Source organism: Heterodontus francisci, chromosome 29 (assembly GCF_036365525.1).
Source record: "Heterodontus francisci isolate sHetFra1 chromosome 29, sHetFra1.hap1, whole genome shotgun sequence".
Lineage (NCBI taxonomy): Eukaryota > Metazoa > Chordata > Chondrichthyes > Heterodontiformes > Heterodontidae > Heterodontus > Heterodontus francisci.
The window spans coordinates 54,307,784-54,331,122 of record NC_090399.1 but is presented as its reverse complement, the minus strand read 5'-3'; the positions used below and the strand labels follow the sequence as shown (position 1 = coordinate 54,331,122).

Here is a 23,339-nt window from a genome sequence, read left to right as displayed (position 1 = left end):
ATCAATCTGACTTTAGAGTTTTTGAGGGATAAAAGATTGTCACAGTCTAACTGCCCTTTCTTCAATTTAAATTACCAGAGATCTCTGTTTTGGCTTGACTTTTTTTTTTGAATTTTGAGAGATAATAATTAACAGGCTAAAATCCTATTCCTTCAGTTTAAATGGTTGAGAGCTCTTTTTCAGGTGTGCTAAACACCACAGCTGTGTCCTCTGTCTGTGTGTTCTGTTAGAATAAACTGTCTTCAACTCAAAGCCAGTTCAAAACTGAATAGTAACAAATGTACCGCATGAGACTCACTTCCAGTGGCTATATCTATGGTACAAAGAACAAGAACAAAGAACAGTACAGCACAGGAACAGGCCATTCGGCCCTCCAAGCCAGCGCCGATCTTGATGCCTGCCTAAACTAAAACCTTCAGCACTTACGGGGTCCGTATCCCTCTATTCCCATCCTATTCATGTATTTGTCAAGATACCTCTTAAACGTCTCTATGGTACCTGCTTCCACCACCTCCCCTGGCAACAAGTTCCAGGCACTCACCACCCTCTGTGTAAAGAACTTGCCTCGCACATCCCCTCTAATGAGAATGCGCCCTTTGAATCAGTCTCCAAATGGCTGTTTCCCATGGCAACCAAAAATGCACCTTTCTATAACTCCTGAGGCTTGCTGGTTCTTAAAGCAATACTGATCCTCTGCAAATCTTAAAGGCAAACCGCATATTCCCGGAAAAAAAACTACACGACCATGACACTTGGTATTGTGTAATGTGACAGGATTAATTACTCACCTCAGAGTAAAGGCACCTCCAGGTAACAGAGACCACAATATGATTGAATTTTATATCCAGTTTGAAAGACAGAAGCATGGGTCTAAGACTAGTATAAGGGCAACTATATGGGCATGAAAGCTGAGCTAGCTGAAGTGAACTGGGTTATTAGGCTTGGAGACAGATCAATAGAAAAGCAGTGGCAGACATAAAAGGGAATATTTCAGAATACTCAGAATAAGTATAATCCTACAACAAAGAAAAATTCTAAGGGGCGGACCCACCATCTGTGGTTAACTAAAGAAGTTAAGGAAAGCATCAAACTTAAGGAAAAGGCATATAATTGTGCAAAAATGAGTGGCAGTTCAGATGATCAGTCAGACTATAAAGAACAGCAGAGAATGACTAAAAGGTTAATCAGAAGAAAGAAAATAGAGTATGAGAGGGAGCTAGCTAGAAATGTAAAAATGGATAGCAAGAGTTTCGACAGATATTTAAAAGGAAAAGAGTAAGTAAAGTGAGTGTTGGTCCTCTAGAAAGTGAAAATGGGGAGCTAATAGTAGATAATAAGGAAATGGCGGATGCAATGAACAAATATTTTGCAACTGTCTTCACTATAGGGGATACTAAAAACATTCCAGTAATTGCTGTAAATCAGTAGATGGAAGGAAGAGAGTAACTTGGTGAAATTACAATCACCAGGGAAGCAGTACTGACCAAACTGATGGAGCTGCTGGTTGACAAGTCCCCGGGTCCTGATGGCCTTCATCCTAGGGTCTTAAAAAGATGGATAATGAGGTAGTAGATGCATTGGTGTTATTTTTTCAAAATTCACTAGATTCTGGAAAGGTTCCATCAGATTGGAAACTAGCAAATATAACCCCTCTATTCAAGAAGTGGGGGAGGCAGAAAATAGGTAACTATAGGCCAGTTAGCTTGACATCTGTCATGGGGAAGGTGTTAGAATTGATCATTAAGGAGGTTGTAGCTGGGCACTTAGAAAAACTCAAGGTAATCGGGAATAGTGGGCATGGATTTGTGAAAGGGAAATCGTGTTTAACCAATTTGTCGGAGTTCTTAGAAGGAGTAACATGTGCTGTGGATAATGGGGAGCACATTGACGTACTGTACTTGGATTTCCAGAAGGCATTCGACAAGGTGCCATATAAAAAATGATTGCGCAAAGTAGGAGCTCATGGTGTAGGGGGTAACATATTAGCATGGATAGAAGATTGGCTGGCTGGCAGAAAACAGAGGGTATGTATAAATGGGTCCTTTTCTGAATGGCAGGATGTGACAAGTGGAGTCACGCAGAGGTCTGTGCTGGGGCCTCAACTTTTTACAATTTCTCACAGAATCACAGAATTGTTACAGCACAAAAGGAGGCCATTCGGCCCATCGTGTCTGCACCGGCTCTCTGAGAGAGCAATTCAATTAGTGCCATTCCCCCACCGTCTCCCCTTAATCCTGTACAATCATCCTTTACTGGCATGAATTAAAAGAATGGTGAAGTTATCTAACCTGTCTTCATAGAGTCCCTCTAATCGATGAAGAGCAAGGAGTGTAGAACCTCCATTTCCTGTGTAAAGACACATATTAATTAACAACATTCCTTCCACCCTTTTTATATAGTCTCATCTCTGAGCCATTACCTCTCAAGCATGACTTCCTGTCATTGATCACTCAGTAATGTGCCATACATTGCAGAGGGGAAAGAGTGGGTGGGCTGGACTTACAAAACTGTTTATGGCTGAAATTAAAATCAGAAAATTCTGAAAATACTCAGCAGTTCTGGCAACATCCGTGGAGCGTCATAGGGTCATTTATGGCACAGAAGGAGGCCATTCGGCCCAACGAGTCCATGCCAGCTTTCCATGGAACTAAGCAGTCAGTCCCACTCCCTGGCTCGATCCCCGTAGCCCTGCAAGTCTATTTCTCTCTGACGGTCATCCAATTTTCTTTTGAAGTCATTGATCATCTCTGCTTCCACCACCCTGTGGGCAGCGAGTTCCAGGTCATTACCACCCACTGTGTAAAAAAGTGCTTCTTCATATTCTCCCTGCCTCTTCAGAAACAGAGTTAACATTGGGTCATCGACTTGAAACGTTAACTCTGTTTCTCTCTCCACAGATCCTGCCTGAGTTCCAGCAATTTTTGTTCTTATTTCAGATTTCTAGCATCTGCAGTATTCTGCTTTTGCTCCGTGACTGGCCAGTCTCACTGTCAACCAAATCAAAAAGCGCTATTCCATTCCTCTCATTCCATGCAGCGTTGTGTACAGTTTTGGTCTCCATACCTGAAGAATGCTATACTTGCCTTAGAGGGGCTGCAACGAAGGTTCACTAGAATGATTCCTGGGATGAGAGCATTGTCTTATGAGGAGAGGTTGAGTAGAGTGGGCCTATATTCTTTGGGGTTGGAAGAATGGGAGGTGATTTCATTGAAACGTATAAGAATTTGAAAGGGCTTGACAGGGTGGATACTGAGAAGATATTTTCCCCAGCTCGAGAATCTCGAACTAGCGGCCACAGGCTCAGGATGAGGCATCGGCCATTTAACACTGAGATGAGAAATTTCTTCACTCATAATCTTTGCAATTCTTTACTCGAGAGAGCTGCGGATGCTCAGTCTTTGAACCTGAGATCGATAGATTTTTGAAGTCTAACCGAATCAAAGGGATCTGAGGACGGGGGCGGGAAAGTAACTTTGACGTAGAAGATTGACCATGATCTTATTGAATGGCAATGCAGGTGAATGGCCTATTCCTGATCCTACTTCTTATGTCCTCAGGAACTCCCCAGCATTTTCTCCATAGCCTAACAAATTAGTCTTCTTCAGGAACATGCCCAATTGCCCTTTTGAAAGTTCCTATGAAATCTAATTCCACCACCCTTTCAGGTAGTTTGTTCCAGAGCTTAAGAACTCTTTGTGTGAAGAAATTTCTCATTTTCTCTCTCGTTCTTTTGGCCATTATTTTTAACCTATGCCCTCTGGTTACCGACCCACTTGCCAGAGGAAACAGTTTCTTCTTCCTGCACCTGAAGGGGAGACCAAAACTCCGGGCGATTAATAGAAGATTGTCACTAATAAATCCAGTCGGGAATTCAGGAGAAACTTCTTTACCCAGAGAGTGGTGAGAATGTGGAACTTGTTACCACAGCGAGTGGTTGAGGTGAATAGTATAGATACATTGAAGGGGAAGCTGGAAAAACACATGGGGGAGAAAGGAATAGAAGGATATGCTGATAGGGTGAGATGAAAAAGGGTGAGCAGAGATTCGTGTCGAGCATAAACACCAGCAGAGACCAGTTGGGCCAAATGGCCTGCTTCTGTGCTATAAATATTATGCAATTCTATGTCTATCAAAATTCCTCATAATTTTGAACACCTCTATCAGATCTCCTCTTAACCTTCGATGCTATAAGGAGAACAATCCCAGCTTCTCCAGTCTCTCCACGTAACTGATGTTCCTCATCCCTGGAACCATTCCAGCAAATCTCTTCTGCACCCTTTCCAAGGCCTTGCTTTCCTTCCCAAAATGTGGTGCCCAGAATTGGACACAATACTCCAGCTAGGGCCTAATCAGTGATTTGTAATGGTTTAGCATAACTTTCTAGTTCTTCATTTTGTACATGGCAGGAGCTCTTACCACTTTAGGCCCTGTAGTGTCAGCAAACACGTGATACTGTACGCCAAGGGGAAGCTCATTCCTCTCCAGCTTGCTGGTGATCTGCTGCTCGAATGCCAGCTTCTGACTTCCACCAGCAGCTGTAATGAGTATAATATCCCAGAACACACCAGGCGTCACTTCCTTTCCTGGGCAGAAAGGCAAAAAAAAAAAATCTTTAAGGGTAACCTGACACAGAGGCAGCACCACAATAACACACTGCAGCAATTCATCTGTGGCCTGTCGATGGCCAGGAGTGTATTTTTCATTCGTTCATGGGATCACTGGTAAGGCCAGCCTCCATTGCCCATCCCCAACCGCCTCCATGGAGGCGGCCGCGAGCCTCCCCATAAACCGCCGCAGTCCCTGGGGTATAGGCACACCAACGGAAGGGATTCCAGGACCTTAACCCAGTGACAATGAAGGAGCGGCGACACAGCTCCAAGTCAGGACGGTGCGCGGCCTGGGGGGGGGAATCCGTAGGCAGTGCCGCCCCATATTCTGCCGCCGCCGCCCTTCTAGGTGGCAGAGGCCACGGGCCTGGAAGGCGCTGTCAAAGGAACCCTGGTGAGCTGCTGCAGTGCATCGTGTAGATGGCACACACCATCTCAATGACTTAGATGACGGGAGTGATGGCATGGTAGCTAAATTTTCAGATGACACAAAGATAGGTAGGAAAGTATGTTGCGAAGAGGACATAAGGAAGTTGCAGACTGAAATAGATAGGTTGAGTGAGTGGGCAAAAATCTGTCAGATGGCGTATAATGTGGGAAAAAGTGAAGTTGTTCAGTTTGGCAGGAAGAATAAAAAAGCAGAGTATTACTTAAACAGAGAAAGACTGCAGAATTTCGAAGTGCAGAGGGATCTAAGTGTTTTAGTGCAGGAGTCACAAGAAGTTAGTATGCAGGTACAGCAGGTAACAAAGAAGGCTAATGGAATGCTATGCTTTATTACGAAAGGAATTGAAAATAAAAGTAAGGATGTTAAACTTCAGTTATACAGGGCATTGGTGAGACCACATCTCGAACACTGTGTGCTGTTTTGGTCTCCTTATTTAAGGAAGGATGTAAATGCATTGGAGGTGGCTCAGAGGATGTTTACTAGATTAATACCTGGAATGACTGGGTTGTCTTTTGAGGAAAGGTTAGACAGACTGGGCTTGTTTTCACTGGAGTTCAGAAGAGTGAACTTTATTTAAGTTTATAAGATCCTGAACGGTCTAGACAAGGTGGATGTGGAGAGAATGTTTCCTTTTGTGGGTGAGTCCAGAACAAGGGGGCAGTGTTTTAAAATTAAGGGGTCGCCCTTTTAAGACAGAGACAAGGAGAAATTATTTCTCACAGAGGGTTGTGCAACTTTGGAACTCTGTGCCTCAGAAGGTGGTGGAGGCAGGGTCATTGAATATTTTTAAGACGGAGGTAGATAGATTCTTGCTAGGCAAGGGTATCAAAGATTATTGGGGGTAGATGGGAGTGTGGAATTCAAGGCACAAACAAATCAGCCATGATTTTATTGAATGGCAGAGCAGGCTCAAGGGGCCAAATGGCCTACTTCTGCTCCTAATTCGTATGTTCATAGGATGATGGAACCCCTTATATCAACCCAATTTCCAATCAGACTGTGGGAATGTCTGGGGATGAATCTATTCATGTTTAATGAAAAATCCTACCTGATTGGCCTCCACAATTTTAAAGGCGGATTGAGTTTAACCGTTTATACACAATGACAACTGACTGAGTCATATGAATGTTACAGGAAATCTTTGCATCATGTGACATACCTGACCAGATAGTTTCCGATAATGGACCACAATTTGCAAACAACTACTTCACGCACTTGGCGGAAAACTGTGTATTTGTACATCTTCCAAGTTCTCCGAGATATCCACAATCTAACGGTGAAGCTGAGAGACAAGTCAGAACTATCAAAGCACTGATAAAGAAAAATGGAGATTTTCAAACAGCACTCCTAAACTACAGATCTACTCCATTACTATGTGGATTAGCACCATCAGAACTGTTGATGGAAAGGAAGCTTAGAACACAACTTATTTTGTGCATACTTCAGGAGGTATCATAAGAAACAGGAAGAATCCTATTCCTATTCATCAAAGACGTCAATCAATCATACACTTGGATGAACCAGATGTTGAACCTGAGATTCAGAAAACAGCGGATATTACAAACCTCAATGAAGGCTGTCCAAGTCAAAAAACAAGAGTTCAGAGAAAGACTACCAATCTTTCACATCTGACAACAACACGATCAGGGAGAGTTGTGAAGCCTCCTGACAGAGTGAATCTGTGATGTCAGAGATTTGGGGGGAAGGGGGGAGATGGGGTAATATGTAAAAATAAAAAAGTGAATGTTTAAATATATATATATGGATAAAGACTTGGTGGGGGATGTAGTATAAGGGTCTGAAAGGGTTAATATTGAGAGAGTGTAAGGAATACCTCCCACCATGATGATGTAAGAGATCACATGTGAGAGAGACTGGAGGGAGATGCAGCATGGCTTCAGAGAATTTATACAGACTTGTGTAAAGTTGCATATAGTTAGAATGTAACAAAAGAGTTAATGTTCAAATTACTGAAGAGACTGTAATCTCTCAGCTAGACTAACCAAATATACTAAGGTGGCAGCAAACTAAGCAAACATACAATAGAAATAAAGGCCAACACAACATTTTTCCTTCCTAATTCCACTGACACGTTAACTTTCTGTGTGACTTGTGTATAACGACACCCTAATGTCTCAACACCAACATTTAATAGTTTCTCACCATGACAGATTAAATATAAGACTCAGAAGTGTGAAGTGATTCATTTTGACAGGAAGAATGAGGAGAGGCAATATAAAATAACGAGTACAATTCTAAAGGGATGCAGGAGCAGAGGGACCTGGGGGTATATGGGTACAACTTGTTCAAGGTGGCAGGGCAGATTGTGAAAGTGGTTAAAAGGCATAGGGGATCCCCAGCTTTATAAATAGAAGGCTACATTACAAAAGCAAGGAAGTTATGATGAACCTTTATAAAACCCTGGTTCGGCCTCAGCTCATGTACTGTGTTCAATTCTGGGCAATTGTTATGACCTCAGTGAGATCATTAAGATGAAAAATTATGAGGTATGAACCCCACCCCTCCAGACCAACTTAAAGAATTACAGGACAAGATTTCACATTTTAAGATTTTATTATAACAACTAAACTAAAAGAAATCCGCAATTAACTAAATAGTGCTTTGCAAGTAGCTGATTTCGCAAATTACAAAGAAAGGTATTTTCATTACTTACTAGACTTACTACAACACTTGAAAACATGACACCACACTTATATGTTACACATTCCTCTTTGATGGTGAAATCCTATGTGGTTAAAAGTCCCAAACTCCTCCAAGTTGCAATGGGTTGGATCTCCCAGACCTTTCCAAAAATTAACATCCTCTTCGCTCACTTTTCTGAGCACTTCCAACCTGGACGTCTGCAAATAAAGTGGTTCCTGCTTATCCTGCTGGTCTTCAACTTCTCATCAAGTTTCAACTTTCAAAACAGGTTCAAGTCTTCACAACCTTTCACTGTATCAGGCTTCTAAGAGGTGTTTCCTCTCTCTCTCTCAAGGCCACAACTGCTGGGTTCCCTTCTTATAGCCTGCCTTGAGACTGCAACCACTATATTCCTCTCTTACAGCCTGCCTTAAGGCTGCAACCACTGGTTTCCTCTCATAGCCTGCCTTAAGGCTGCAACCACTGGTTTGCTCTCTTACAAGCTGCCTTGAGGCTGCAACCATTGGGTCCTTCTCTTACAGTCTGTATGCCTTCAAAAATGTTGTTATATTTATCTGGACTCAAAACTTTTGTCAATAGCTTATTGACCTGTTCCAATATGAAGAGTTCAGAGGTCTGGTTTCACAGAGCCACTTGGGCCTTCCAATGTTCCCAGGTGTTCACACTGCTTGGTACATTTTCAGAACCACTGGCTCTTTGTTTTATGAACCGAAAGTCTGGGAGGGTGGAACCCGTTGTTCTTCAGGTGTTACCCCTGCAGTCCCTTTTTTTCCCCAATAACTCTTTGATCTGTCTTGCCCTTCAGCAGAGTGGATGTGAAACCACCTGACCTTCCAGACTCCATCTTAAACTTTTAAAAATCACAACTCTTAAAGCACAATTAAGTTCCAAAGTCGAGTGTTCAGAACAGCAATGCACTTTAGGAAGGATGTGAAGACTTTAAAGAGGCTGCAAAAAAGATTTAGGAGAATGGTTCCAGGGATGACCGACTTCAGTTACGTGGGTAGATTGGAGAAACTGGAACTGTCATCCTTAGAGAGGTTGAGGATATTTGATAGAGGTATTCAAAATCACAAGGGGTCTGGACAAAGTAGAGAGAAACCATTCCTATTGGCGGAAGAGTTGAGAACCAGAGGACACAGATTTAAGGTAATTGGGAAAAAACCAGCAGCGACATGAGGAAAAATTTCTTCATGCAGTGAGTGGTAAGGGTCTGGAAAGTAAGGGCCTGAAAGGGTGGTAGAGGCAGATATAATCATGGCTTTCAAAAGGGAATTGGATAAGGAACTGAAGGGGAAAACTTTACAGGGCTACAGGGAAGGGTGGGGAAATGGGACTAACACTATTGCAGAGAGCCCGCACAGAGAAGATGGGCCAAATGGCTTCCTCTGCTGTAGCCATTCTCAGAGAGAGGGGATAGGAGAGAGGGCCACAGGAGTGAGGCGCACAGTACAGAGGTGCAGAGGAGCGACACAGGAGGGAGGGGCACAGGAGAGAGAAGCAAAAAAGGGATGGGCACAAGAGGGAGGAGCAGGGGGAGGAGGGACACAGGAGGGAGAGGCAAAACAGAGAGGGGCAAAAGAGAGAGGATCACAGAAGGTATGGACTGTTACATGTTTGGTTCTGTATCCTGCCATCATATAGAATCTAGCTAGACAGAGTTTTCGACTGTAGTGTTTAAACAATAATCTTTATTGCATAGTAACTGTATACACTCCACACTAGCCTGTGTGTCTCCTTCAAAAGCCACGCTGTAACTGTTTGAGCCGCTCCCACATGACCGCTTACCTCATCATGGTGGACGGTAATCTTTACATTTTCTCAAGATTAACCCTTTGATACCCTTATACTACATCTCCAAGTCTTTATCTCAATATATATTTACATACATTCACTTTTGTATTTACATGCTCCCCCATCAAGTCTCTGGATTCGTAGATTCAGGCTATTAGGAGGCTTCACCACTCTCCCTGATCGTGTTGCTGTCAGATGTGGAAGATTAGTAATCTTTCTCTGATCCCTTATGTGTCGACTTGGACGTTGAGGTTTATAGCATTCGGTGCCTTTTGAATTTTCGGTTCATCGTCTGAGTCGTCTAAATGTATGACCGGCTGGCGTCTTTGATGTAAAGGAATAAGATTCCCTCTATGTCACCGTATAGAACCTTCTTGAGGTCGCAGTGGATAAGATTGCTGTTGATTCTCGTCTTTCTGGAGAATTACCCCTTCTCTATTTTGGTCTCGTACCCATAACTTTTGCTATTCTGACAACTATGGTAGGTTTCTTGTACGGTATCTTCTGTTATAATTATGGGTCTGGTTTCTTTGAATACAATTTTTCTTGGTCTTATACTTTCTGATAGTCATTGCTTTGCAATCGTAAAAGTAATTTCTTGGGTAGAATTGGAAGTCGCTTTCCAAGTTTTCTTTCCGTTAAGAGTTCTGATGGCGCTAATCCACACAGTAATGGAGTAGTTCTGTATGTCAGAAGTGCTAATTGGAAATCTTGCGTTTTCTTCACCATAGTTTTAATGGTTCTGACTGCTCACTCAGCTTCTCCATTTGATTGTAGATGTCGGTGAACAAATCCACATTCTTCCGCAAAGTGCGTGAAGTAATTGTTTGCAAATTGTGGTCCATTATCAGATACTATCTGATCAGGTATACCATGTGTTACAAAAACTTCTCGTAAAACTCTGATGACTGCTTCAGTTGTTGTTGTGTACATCGTTTAACTTCGATCCATCTTGAGAAGTAATCAACAATAATTAGATAGGATTTTCCATCAAAGAAGAATAAACACTTGTTCCGGTGTCGAGTTTGAAATTAGTGATATGCCCGTTTACATTTTTATTTTTTTTTAATCATTCACGGGATGTGGGCGTCACTGGCCAGGCCAGCATTTATTGCCCATCCCTAATTGCCCTTGAGAAGCTGGTGGTGAGCTGCCTTCTTGAACTGCTGCAGTCCATGTGGGGTAGGTACACCCACAGTGCTGTTAGGAAAGGAGTTCCAGGATTTTGACCCAGCGACAGTGAAGGAACGGCGATATAGTTCCAAGTCAGGATGGAGTGTGACTTGGAGTGGAACTTGCAGGTGGTGGTGTTCCCATGTATTTGCTGCCCTTGTCCTTCAAGTTGGTAGAGGTCGTGGGTTTGGAAGGTGCTGTCTGAGGAGCCTTGGTGCATTGCTGCAGTGCATCTTGTAGATGGTACACACTGCTGCCACTGTGCGTCGGTGGTGGAGGGAGTGAATGTTTGTAGATGGGGTGCCAATCAAGCGGGCTGCTTTGTCCTGGATGGTGTCGAGCTTCTTGAGTGTTGTTGGAGCTGCACCCATCCAGGCAAGTGGAGAGTATTCCATCACACTCCTGACTTGTGCCTTGTAGATGGTGGACAGGCTTTGGGGAGTCAGGAGGTGAGTTACTCGCCTCAGGATTCCTAGCCTCTGACCTGCTGTTGTAGCCATGGTATTTATATGGCTACTCCAGTTCAGTTTTCGGTCAATGGTAGCCCCTATGATGTTGATAGTGGGGGATTCAGCGATGGTAATGCCGTTGAATGTCAAGGGGAGATGGTTAGATTCTCTCTTGTTGGAGATGGTCATTGCCTGGCACTTGTGTGGCGCGAATGTTACTTTTTACTTATACGTCTGCTGCCCAAAATGCTTGATTCGGATCATTGATCTCGCCCAGCGAATATTCCGATTGGTCTGCTGCAGGAGGTTGCATAACTTCATTTACCTCTCTATTCCTAACTACATTTTGTTCGAAGTTGAGGTAGTTGCGATTTTATTTCAGCGCACCTTACTGAAATGTCCTATTTTTCTGCCATAAAAGCATTCGGCTCTATTTGCAGGTCACTGCTCGTGTCTGTGGTTACTTTTGGCATCACAGCACTGGCAGGGTTTAATGGCACCTTTCGCTTCCCCCAGCCCAGTGTACCTTTTTTTCCTGGTGCCTCTTGTTCATCCCTCTGGTGAAGGAACTAAACAGTTACAGGAGGTTTCTTTCCTCACCCAGCAGGATTGGTCTGTTATTGCTGTGCAGATTGAGGTAGGAATCACAAGCTTTTAAGGCTTCATCAAATTTGGCTGATGTTTCATCAATATGTTGTCTTTCTATTATATCATCAGCTATAACACCAATTAAATATAATAATGTATTCACTTGGTCTGCTTCAGACTTGCTGTCCAATTTCAATGCAATTCTATATCTAAGGAACCTTTTCCTCCATAGTACACAATTCTGATTAGGATTGGGTCCATCATGACTTTTGAAACTCTCTGGCACTCCCAATTTTTGATCCATGATTTTTAAAAAAAATTCTAGATGTTTTAAAGAGTTCTCCTTTAAGAAACTTTTTTCCCCCACCCATCCAGGCAAGGTGAGCTCGCTTTGATGGAGTGTAGCAGGTGCTTGAGTGTGTTCCTGCTGTTTTTATAGGCTTTCTGGGAGCTATCCCTTTGCTTAAGCAGTTCACTTATATGTTTACACAGCTGCCTATTGGAATTGACAAGAGCTGTTCGATGGACAGTTCCAGGGTATACCCCTTTGCTTTTTGAGAGCGAGAGATTATTTATTTATCTTCTTCAAGCTTTCATTTTTTTTTTAGGCTTGGCTATGTTAATGGAGACTCTGCTGTGTTTGGGGATTTCCTGCACTTCTTTTTTCAGCATCAGACTTTTCCCGTGCTTTTTTTTCAGTTCGGACACATTTCAGGGTTTTTCCTGCTCTCTGCCCTTGCATTCAGCCTGAGTTAGGGATTGGTTTTCCCCTTTTCTTTCTCTCTCACACAGAGCTTGTCGAAAATTATTTTCTTAAGCTCTTCAAAGCTGTTTTTTAAAACCAAGATTTCTCAATTGAAAATAGAGTGAAAGTTCCTGATTCCTTAGAACATAGTGTTTCTGATAGCTACTTTCCCTTAACTTGAAGTGTTGCCTGTAACTTCGCCTTTACTTAAAGTACGATACCTCCTGGGCCCTGTCACTGGGGTTCCATTGGTTGTGGTTCTTTACCTGATAGGACTTTTACACTGGCACAATGACTCACCCATTCGCTTGTTTCTCGGCCACCCTTCCATTCTATGGAACTTCCCTCGGCCTTCTAAGGTCTGTAGTTTTTCTCTTTTCAGCTAGTTGTTTTAAATTTTCTTTTCTGGCTGAAGAATGATAGTTGCTTCAAACCTTTTCTTCTGGGTGCAGGATTTCGATCCCAGCAGTGTTCACCAAGATATATGTTTGATTCTGTATGCTACCACCATATTGAGTCCAGCCAGAGTGATTCGCACAATGTAGTATTTACAAATTAAATATTTATTCCATAATAACTATATACACTCCACACTAGCCCGTGTGTCTCCATCAAAAGCCATGCTGTAACTGTTCTCTAGTGTCTCCCATGTGATCTCTTACCTCATCATGGTGGGTGGTAATCTTTACACTCTCAAGGTTAACCCTTTGATACCCATACACTACAGTGATGTAGCGTTGGGTGTTGTCAGCATACATGTGAAAACTAATGCTGCGCTTTTGGATGATGTCACTGACGGGCTGTATGCTGATGAGAAATAGGAAGGGCCAAGGAGATCCTTGGACAACATCAGAGGTTTTGGTGCAGGAGTGGGAAGAGGAGCCATTGTTGGCAGTTCTCTAGTATTTGTCCAGTTGTAGCCAATGAAACCAGACAAGTGCAGTCCCACCCAGCTGAATAATAGTGGAGAGGCATTGGAGGAGGATGGTGTGGTCACACTTGTCAAAGGCTGCAGACAGGTCAAGGAGGACAAGGAGGAATAGTTTACCTTTGTACAGTCACGTAGGCTGTCACTGGTGAGCTTGGTAAAAGCTGTGTCACAAACATTGCCCCGCTACACTTTCTCATGGGTCTGCATACAGTGAGACTGGGTAAGCTTGGTGATGTTGCTGCAAATTCTGGAACAGGTATCACAATGGAACAGCTGCTCAGCTGGAGGGGGACAAGGCAGCCTGGAGACAGCTCTGAGGACCATCGTAATGCTGGAGGACTTGAGTTTGCTCCAAGCCGATGTGGCTATGTCAGTGAAGTAGTTCTTGCAGCAAACATACTGGAAGGGAGGAGGAGGAGGAGATGGTGAAACCGCACTGGTACATGTCACTCTCGGAGGGTTTCTATCCTGTGTGGAGACTCTGGTGAAGCTCTAGAGAGGAGGAGTAGGTGAAACATTCCTGGCACACGTCACACTGGAAGGGTTTGTCTCCAGTGTGAGTACGTTGATGTTCCAAGAGATCAGGCAACTGTTTGAAAGCTTTGTTACACAACTCACACCTGAATGAGGACTCCCCTGTGTGAGTTCGCTGATGTTCCACCAGGTCTGACAAATGTGGGAAGGTTTTCTTACAAAACTCACAGCGGGAGGGTTTCTCCCATGTGTGAGTCTTCTGGTGATCCAAGAGGTTCGATGACCATGTGAAGGTTTTATCACACACCTCACAGCTGAAGATGTTCTCCCCCATGTGGGTCCTCTGGTGTTGCAGGAGGCGGGAGGGGTGCTTGAAGGCTTTGTCACACATGTCACACCTGAAGGGTTTGTCTCCTGTGTGAATCCTTTGGTGTAACAGGAGGTGGGATGGGTGCATGAAGGCTTTATCACAAACCTCACACCTGAAGGGTTTGGCCCCCGTGTGGGTCCTCTGGTGATCCAAGAGGTTCGATAAGCGTGTGAAGGCTCTGTCACACACCTCACACCTGAAGGGTTTCTCTCCCGTGTGGGTCCTATGGTGATCCAGGAGGTTCGATGAGCGTCTGAAGGCTTTATCACAAACCTCACACTTGTAGGGTTTCTCTCCTGTGTGAATTCGCTTGTGTTGCAGCAGGCTCGAGGGGTGTGGGAATGCTTTCTGGCAAATCTCACAGCTGAAAGGTCTCTCCCCTGTGTGGATACTGTGATGTCGATGGAGAGTTGATGACTCTGTGAAGGTCTTATCACAAACTGTGCACTTGAAAGGTCTCTCCCCTGTGTGGATCCGCTGATGTATCAAGAGGGTATGTGAATGTGTGAAACCTTGATTGCAAACCTCACAGCGGAAAGGTTTCTCCTCCATGTGCACTCGCTGGTGGACCAGGAGGGTGGCTGACTTCACAAAAGCTTTGTCACACACCTCACACCTGAAGGGTTTCTCCCCTGTGTGCGTGCGCTGGTGTTGTTGGAGAGCTGAGGAGTGTGTGAAGGCTTTATCGCAAATCTGACAGCTGAAATTCCTCTCCCCTTGGTGGATGCGTTGGTGCTGCAGGAGGGTTGAAGACTGAGTGAAGGTTTTGTCACACACTTCACACCTGAAGGGTCTCTCCCCTGTGTGGGTCCTCTGGTGATCCAGGAGATATGATGAGCGTGTGAAGGCTTTATCACACACCTCACACTTGAAGGGTTTCTCTCCTGTGTGAATTCTCTGGTGTTGCAGCAGACTTGAGGAACATGTGAATGCTTTCTGGCAAACCTCACAGCTGAAGGGTTTCTCCCCTGTGTGGATCCTATGATGGCGAAGGAAAGTCGATGAATCCGTGAAGGTCTTATCACAAACCTCGCACTTGTAAGGTCTCTCCCCTGTGTGGATCCTGTGATGGCGACGGAGAGTCGATGACTGCATGAAGGTCTTATCACAAACCTCGCACTTGAAAGGTCTCTCCCCTGTGTGGATCCGCCGGTGAATCAGGAGGGTGGATGAAAGTGTGAAACCTTTAGAACAAACCTCACAGCGGAAAGCTTTCTCCTCCATGGGTACCCACTATTAGACCAGGAGGTTCGATGACTTCACAGAAGTTTTGTCACACACCTCACACCTGAAGGGCCTCTCCCTTGTGTACGTGCACTGGTGAACCTGCAAGCTCAAGGTCACAAACACTTTATCGTGAACCTCACACTGCAGCAGCTACTCGCCAGTGTGAATGTGTTGGCGCTGTAGCAGCGTCGACGGGTGTGTGAAGACCCTGACACACACCTCACACCTGAACGCTCTCTCCCCTGTGTGAATGCGCTGGTGTTGTAAGTGATTGGACAACTTTGGGAAAGCTTTGTTGCAAATGTCACACGTAAACAGTTTCTCCCCTGTGTGTGTTCTCTGATGGACCAGGAGGTGGGATGATTGAGAGAATGTTTTGTCACACACCTCGACTTTGAACAGTTTCTCCTGTGTGGGTGTGTTGGTGTTTCAGGAGGTACGATAACTGTACGAAGGTCTTCTCACAGACTTCACACTAGAACCACCTCTCCTCTGTGTTGGTGGATTGGGGATTCACAGGGCCTGATGAACTTGAAGAGACTCCGTCAAATTCAATTGTTTTCTCTGCCATGTGACTGCCCTCTTGTTACAGGAGACACAATGGTGTCACTAAGACTGTCTGCACTGTGGATGAGGAGGTTCAACAATCATATAAAGCCCTCAGCAAACATCAGACACCTGTCAGGATCTGCCAATGCATCACAAGGAATAATGAACACTCAAAGTTCTCCTCACACTCGGACTGTGAATGACCTTTCACCTGAGTGGATGTTCCAGTGTTTCAGGAACACCAATGACTGTGTGAAAACCACTGCTTGTGGAACCTGAGAGACTTCTTTCCAATCTCACCCGTTACAATCCCTCCATCCCCTTCACTGACTGATATCCCACAGCCAAACTGATGGAAGTGTTGGTTTTGATTGGACGCTGGATACTGGTCAGTTTCACTTCTCCTGACCAATCAGATTTATTGAAGATGCATTTTCTGTGGAGTTGTCCCTTGGGTGATGTCCAGGATCTCCTCGGGTCTTGGCTGGGTGTGGTGTCTATCCTCTCTCTGTTCTCTGATTTAATACGGTGAGATACTCCTGTAACACAATAAAATAATGAGTGAGTTTCCTCCGATTCTCTGCCATCTCTGAAGGTGCTGACCCCTCACTGGGAGACTGGTGCCCCTGGAGGGTCAGCAGGTTACTGAACTGTGGGGGCAGTTATTGTGTATCAATGGATTGCCTGTGTTGGATTTCTTTAAAACTCAAAAAAGAACTTGCATTTATATACCACCTTTCATGACCACCATATGTCCCAAAACACTTTACAGTGTTACAAGGATTTTTTTTCGATTAAAACTTAGGATTCTGTGTTTTTAAAAACAGTGAAAGGATTTCAGTTCGCTTTGAGACACCTGCAAACAGTTGAACTTTATGGATGTTTTGAAAGGACGTTCAACAAAAGCTGAACTGGTAAACAAGGACTGGAATGCAAGTAATTTCAAGGAAACCAGTATGGGGGTTGACCTCAGAGCTACTCTCTGTTATGACAAGAGAGAATTTATGGCTGGGCATGTGACCTGTTTTCGGAAGGTTTTGGTTTCAGTTTGGAACTTTATAAAGCGAGTGGATTTGGACAAAAGCAGGCAATTGAAATTTGGTTTTGACCTGCCTGGAGATCAGAAGAAAACCCAGAGAAGGTATCTCCTCTCTGTTAAGAATCCCTGCATCAAGTGTGATTCCTATTGCCTCCTGTGTTTAAGAAATTCTGACTATTCGAAGAAACCTTTTACTGCTATACTGCTGCTGTGAAACCTAAACAGATCCTTGTTACTGCACACCGGATGGAAGAACTTATGTGAAGCCTTCTACAGTTGAAGTTCTTTGAACGCCTACCCATCACAGATTATTCATCAGCCTTGAAAAACTTTGAGTGGCATCCAACTATTCAACTTTGGGACACCTTGCCAAACTGAAGAATTTCCTGCCAGATCGTGACAACTTAGGTCTTTTAATATTCCTTTCGTTCCGAATAAACAGCTGTAAACAAAAATCCTTTTTTTTCTTCCTGGTTAACCAGTTTTTGGTTGTATGTGTGTGTGCATAAGGGCGAGGGAAAATAAGAAGCTTTAATATCTCAATTCGTATGTAGATTTAGGTCATTATCGGTTAAGACTTGGCTTTGTAATAAAAAGTTAATTTTATTGTTGATTAAAGAAACCTGGTTGGTGTGCTTTATTCAGGGACAAATAGAGTATCTAAGTGGCTGCTTTGGTCAGGGGAAATTTATTAATATGCTGTGACCTGTGGAGAACTGGGACTGAATTAACAGTGCACTCCTCTCACCTCGGTCGTAACACGAGCCAATGAAGTACTTTTGAAATGCAGTCCTCAATTTGTACACAGCAAGCTCCCACAAACAGCAATGTGATAATGACCAGCTAATCTGTTTTTGTGATGTTGATTGAGGGATAAATATTGACCAGGATCCCGGGGATAACTCCCCTGCTCTTTGAAATAGTGCCCTGCGATCTTTTATGTCCACCTGAGTGGACAGAGGGGGCCTCAGTTTAACACCCTCAGTACTGCACTGGAGTGTCAGCCTCAGTGCTCCAACCTCTGGAATGGGCCTTAAACCCACAACCTTCTGACTCCGAGGTGAGAGTGTTAACTAAACCACGGCTGACAATAACTTAGAATATTTCTGTTGTACTAGATTCAGTTCCTAAGAGGTTAAGTCCCAAGGCTGTGAACAGAATGCTTTTCCCACTCGAAGCTGCAGCCTGGAAGTTTGATTTGATTTAAAGTGGTAACTAGTTAGAGCTGCAGTTGTCAGTATTGTCTTTGTGTCTGGGTTCCTGAAGCTGTGAAACGTGGTAAAGACCCAGGTACCAGCTGGAATAGACATCTTAATACATTGTCTTCAATCAGTACTGCTTATTAACCATTCTACTTTCATTAACTCATCGGAGTTATATTGTTTGTCCACAGTTCTAACAGTATGTGAGGAATAACCCACTGTTCCCAGGAAAGCTCACATCTGTTAGTTTTAGTGAGATTATTGAGCGTGTTTCAAATCCCTCCATGTCCTCGCCCCTCCCTATCTCTATCACCTCCTCCAACCCCACAACCCTCTGAGATATCTGCACTCCTCTAATTCCAGCCTCTTGAGCATCCCCGATTGTAATAACTCCACCATTGGTGGCCCTGCCTTCAACTGTCTGGGCTGTAAACTCTGGAATTTCCTGTCTGAACCTCTTCACCTCTCTCTCCTCCTTTAAGAGGCTCCTTAAAATCCATCTCTTTGACCAAGTTTTTGGTTATCTGTCCTAATATCTCATTATATGGACTGCTGCTTTGGTTGTCATGCAGGCCCCCCACCTGCCAAGAATGAGACACATATATTTTGCCACATGGACATTAAATTTTAAAATTATTGCTGGGAAGAAAAGAAGGCCTATTACAAGGGGTTGCCAAGCCCTTGACTGGAAAGACATTCTTTTCATACCAGCAGACAGTGTTGGAACAAAGGAACCAGTCTCTGCCCCATTACACAGAAGAGACCTGGTCAAACCAGTTGGTCACATAACCACCTGCTGGCCAACTAGGGGAGTTTTAAATTGGAGAAACAGAATTTGAACTCAGAAAGCTGTTTGCACCTGGACTGCAAAGACCTCTCTTCTGTCTGCTCCCATCTCTTTCTCACGGAACAGAAACCCATTGAAGACACAGGAATCCCAAGAGAGAAAGGTCTCCGACAGTGAACAAGGTTTAAGAAGAATACTGGGCCCCAACGAAATGCAGGATCCACCTACGATCAAGGACTCTACAGCGAGTTCGAAGCACAGTAACAAAGCCCCTTCAAAGACTGCCTCAAACGTTTTCACTTTATTTTTCTTCTGCTCTTTTCTGTCTCTATTTGCATGTGTGTATCGCGTATGCATGCTAGCGTAGGGCGCGGCAAGTATCCATAGGCATTAACCAAATTAGAGTTTAAGTTTGAATAAATTTCACCTTTAAAGCTAAGAAAGCCTGTTTGTGCTCATTTCTTTGTCTTATAATTGGAAAGTGGTGAACAAGGATTCACCAAGGGGGAACTCAAAACACAGTGTGTTTAAAATTAAAACCCTGTTACAATAAGGCCCGGTGAAGGCTGAGAAAGACCCCTAGATACCTTTCTCACCTGCTCGTAACATGGTTTATTCAATAACATTCCTTTGAAGTGCCTTGGGACATTTTACTATTATAAAGGTGCTACAAAAATGCAGGTTGTTGTTGAGGGAGGCCCTCTTTAGCCCTATAGTGTCTCCAAGTATCCACACCCACATGGTCCCCGACACACAGCATCTGGTGGCATTTCTCCAGCATCACTGTGAGTCCTGCCTCCTGTAACTGGATATCTTCAATATGAATCATAGATTCATCGAACAGTTTCAGCACAGAAAGAGGCCATTTGGCCCAACATGTCCTTGTCAGCTCTCTGCAAGAGCCACTTCACCACCCTTTCCCTGTAGCCCTGTAATTTTCTCTATTTAGGTAATTATCCAGTTCCGTTTTGAAAGCCACGATTGAATCTGCCTCCACCACACTCTCACGCAGTGAATTCCAGTGAATTCCCTCGCTGCGTAAAAAAAGTTTTTCTTCACACCACCGTTGCTTCTTTTGACAATCACCTATAATCAATGTCCTCTGGTTCTCGACCCTTCCACCAATGAGAACCATTTCTCACAATCGACTCTGTCTCGACCCCTCATGATTTTGAACACCTCGATCAAATCTCCTCTCAACCTTCTCTTCCCTGTGGGGAACAGCTTCTCCAGTCTATCCATGTAACTGAAGTCCCTCATCCCTGGAACCAATCTGGTAAATCTATTCTGCATACTCTCTTATAATGCCTTCACATCTTTCCTATGGTGTGGTGCCAGAATTGGCTTGAACGAGCTTGTCCCAATCCTACCAACATCAAGCTGTCCCAACTGTGTACTCTCCACTCACTCTCTCCCCGTCCCTCAGACCTCGGGTCCTTGTTTTCTCTCTCTCTCTCACTCACTGGGCCCCTGCTCTCTTCCTCTGTTGCTTGCTCCGTCACCAGATCCCTGCTCTCTCCCTTGCTCTCCCTCCCACAGGTCCCTGCTCTTTTTCTCTTTCACCCAATGTCCCTGCACTATCCATTTCTCTCACTCCCTATCACTGGATTCCTGCTCTCTCTCACCCCCCACCACCCACATCCCGATTCACTGATATCAAGTGCACCCCCCATCTCCCTGCACTCACTCACTCTCTCTTCCCACCAATGCCTCCACGTCGTCCCTGCTCCCTCAGGGTCCTTGCTTTCGCCCAGTCATCTCTCTTCCCATCCCAACCCCAGCCCACCACTGGGGTTCCATGCTCGCACTCTCTCGCGCTCTCTTTCTCTCCGCCCACGCACACAACTCACCCCCCACTCCTCTCCGACCGGGTCCATGGTCTCACTCCCTCTCACTCTCACCTCCGAGCCCCTGATCTCACTCCCTCTTTCTTTTTCTTGTGCTCCCAGTCTCCACGGCCCCAAGACCCTGCCTTCCCCATCCCGCCCTCCCACTCTATCCAATCCCCCAAACCCTGGTTCCCTGCTTTCTCTATCACTGAATTTAAAGCAAAGTAGCCTGTGAATAGAGTGTCAATAAACATTTTAAATAACTGAAATATCTGAATCAATACAAAGACAAAATTTAACAGATCAAAGGGAAAAGATATTCAGTCCAACATCAGTGTGAATATTAAGCAATACAATCTGGACAAACTCTGCTCCTTTACTCACTGGATATTCAGTCCTGAACATTAGTGTAGATATTATGGGATACAATCTGTACAAACTCTGCTCCTTTACTCACTGGATATTCAGTCCTGAACATTAGTGTGGATATTATGGGATACAATCTGTACAAACTCTGCTCCTTTACTCACTGGATATTCAGTCCTGAACATTAGTGTGGATATTATGGGATACAATCTGTACAAACTCTGCTCCTTTACTCGTTGGATATTCAGTCCTGAACATTAGTGAGGATATTATGGGATACAATATGTACAAACTCTGCTCCGTCACTCACTGGATATTCAGTCCTGAACATTAGTGTGGATATTATGGGATACAATCTGTACAAACTCTGCTTCTTTACTCACTGGATATTCAGTCTTGAACATTAGTGTGGATATTATGGGATACAATCTGTACAAACTCTGCTCCTTCACTCACTGGATATTCAGTCCTGAACATTAGTCTGGATATTATGGGATACAATCTGTACAAACTCTGCTCCTTCACTCACTGGATATTCAGTCCTGAACATTAGTGTGGATATTATGGGATACAATCTGTACAAACTCTGCTCCTTTACTCACTGGATATTCAGTCCTGAACATTAGTGTGGATATTATGGGATACAATCTGTACAAACTCTGCTCCGTCACTCACTGGATATTCAGTCCTGAACATTAGTGTGGATATTATGGGACACAATCTGTACAAACTCTGCTCCTTCACTCACTGGATATTCAGTCCTGAACATTAGTGTGGATATTATGGGATACAATCTGTACAAACTCTGCTTCTTTACTCACTGGATATTCAGTCCTGAACATTAGTGTGGATATTATGGGATACAATCTGTACAAACTCTGCTCCTTCACTCACTGGATATTCAGTCCTGATCATTAGTGTGGATATTATGGGATACAATCTGTACAAACTCTGCTCCGTCACTCACTGGATATTCAGTCCTGAACATTAGTGTGGATATTATGGGATACAATCTGTGCAAACTCTGCTCCGTCACTCACTGGATATTCAGTCCTGAACATTAGTGTGGATATTATGGGATACAATCTGTACAAACTCTGCTCCGTCACTCACTGGATATTCAGTCCTGAACATTAGTGTGGATATTCTGGGACACAATCTGTACAAAGTCTGCTCCGTCACTCACAGGATATTCAGTCCTGAACATGAGTGTGGATATTATGGGATACAATCTGTACAAATTCTGCTCCTTTACTCACCACCCTCATTAGGGTTTCAGCCCCTGGCAGGAAGTGAACCAGCTACGGAAGGAGGTGGAGACACTGGGCTGAGTGGATTGACTCTCTGATTGACGTCTCTCACAGCCAGTCAGGATTTGCCGTAAACATAGAAACCAACCATACCCAGGCTGATCACATTCTAAGCCAATGAGCTGAAGATAAGAAGCAGTGTGAAATAATGAGCAGATGTCTGCTAGTTAACCCTTGATGGGTCATTACAGAACCCAAAGACATAGACCCGAATGTGTGAGGAAAGTAGCTTAGAGATATTGAAATATAAAAAATAATTAACTGGACTGTGAACATTGAAACTGGGGTCAGGTAAAGGCATGACATCTAATACGAGACAGGTTGCAAACGTGCCAAATATATTTTTTGATTTCAGTTTTTACCAGGAAAGAGGCTTAGCTGAGCTGGAAAGGAAACTTGAGTGTTTTGCAGAGATAAGTTGAGACATTGCTCACATTACAACCAGCATGGTTATAAAAAAATGTGCAGAGATCAGGTGAATAATCGAAGGCTGGATAAGCTGCCCTCAAGCAGTGTCAGAATTACAAGGGACAAAATAGGCAGAGCTCTCGCACTGAAAACTGGAGAGCTGCCTGGGAATTGAGACTGCAGATACTAGTTCTCCTTTCATTTTAAACTGGTAAAAGTGACTCTGCAAACTCGGCAAAGACCATTACTGAGAATACCAGGGATATAACTGGTGATCAGTACCACCACCTTTTACCTTGCACCATCATCCCTTGTTTCATTCAATATCTCCTGCCCTCCATCCTGCTTCGGAATGACAATCTGGGTCGGACGTACTGTG

The 23,339-nt window shown here is 44.0% G+C and overlaps 1 pseudogene; it reads right to left on the bottom strand.

Annotated features, from left to right (window-relative positions):
• The window catches only part of LOC137345850 (zinc finger protein 729-like), a 41,846-nt pseudogene extending 19,305 nt beyond the window's left edge, over positions 1 to 22,541 (bottom strand).
• Positions 22,542 to 23,339: the final 798 nt, after the last annotated feature.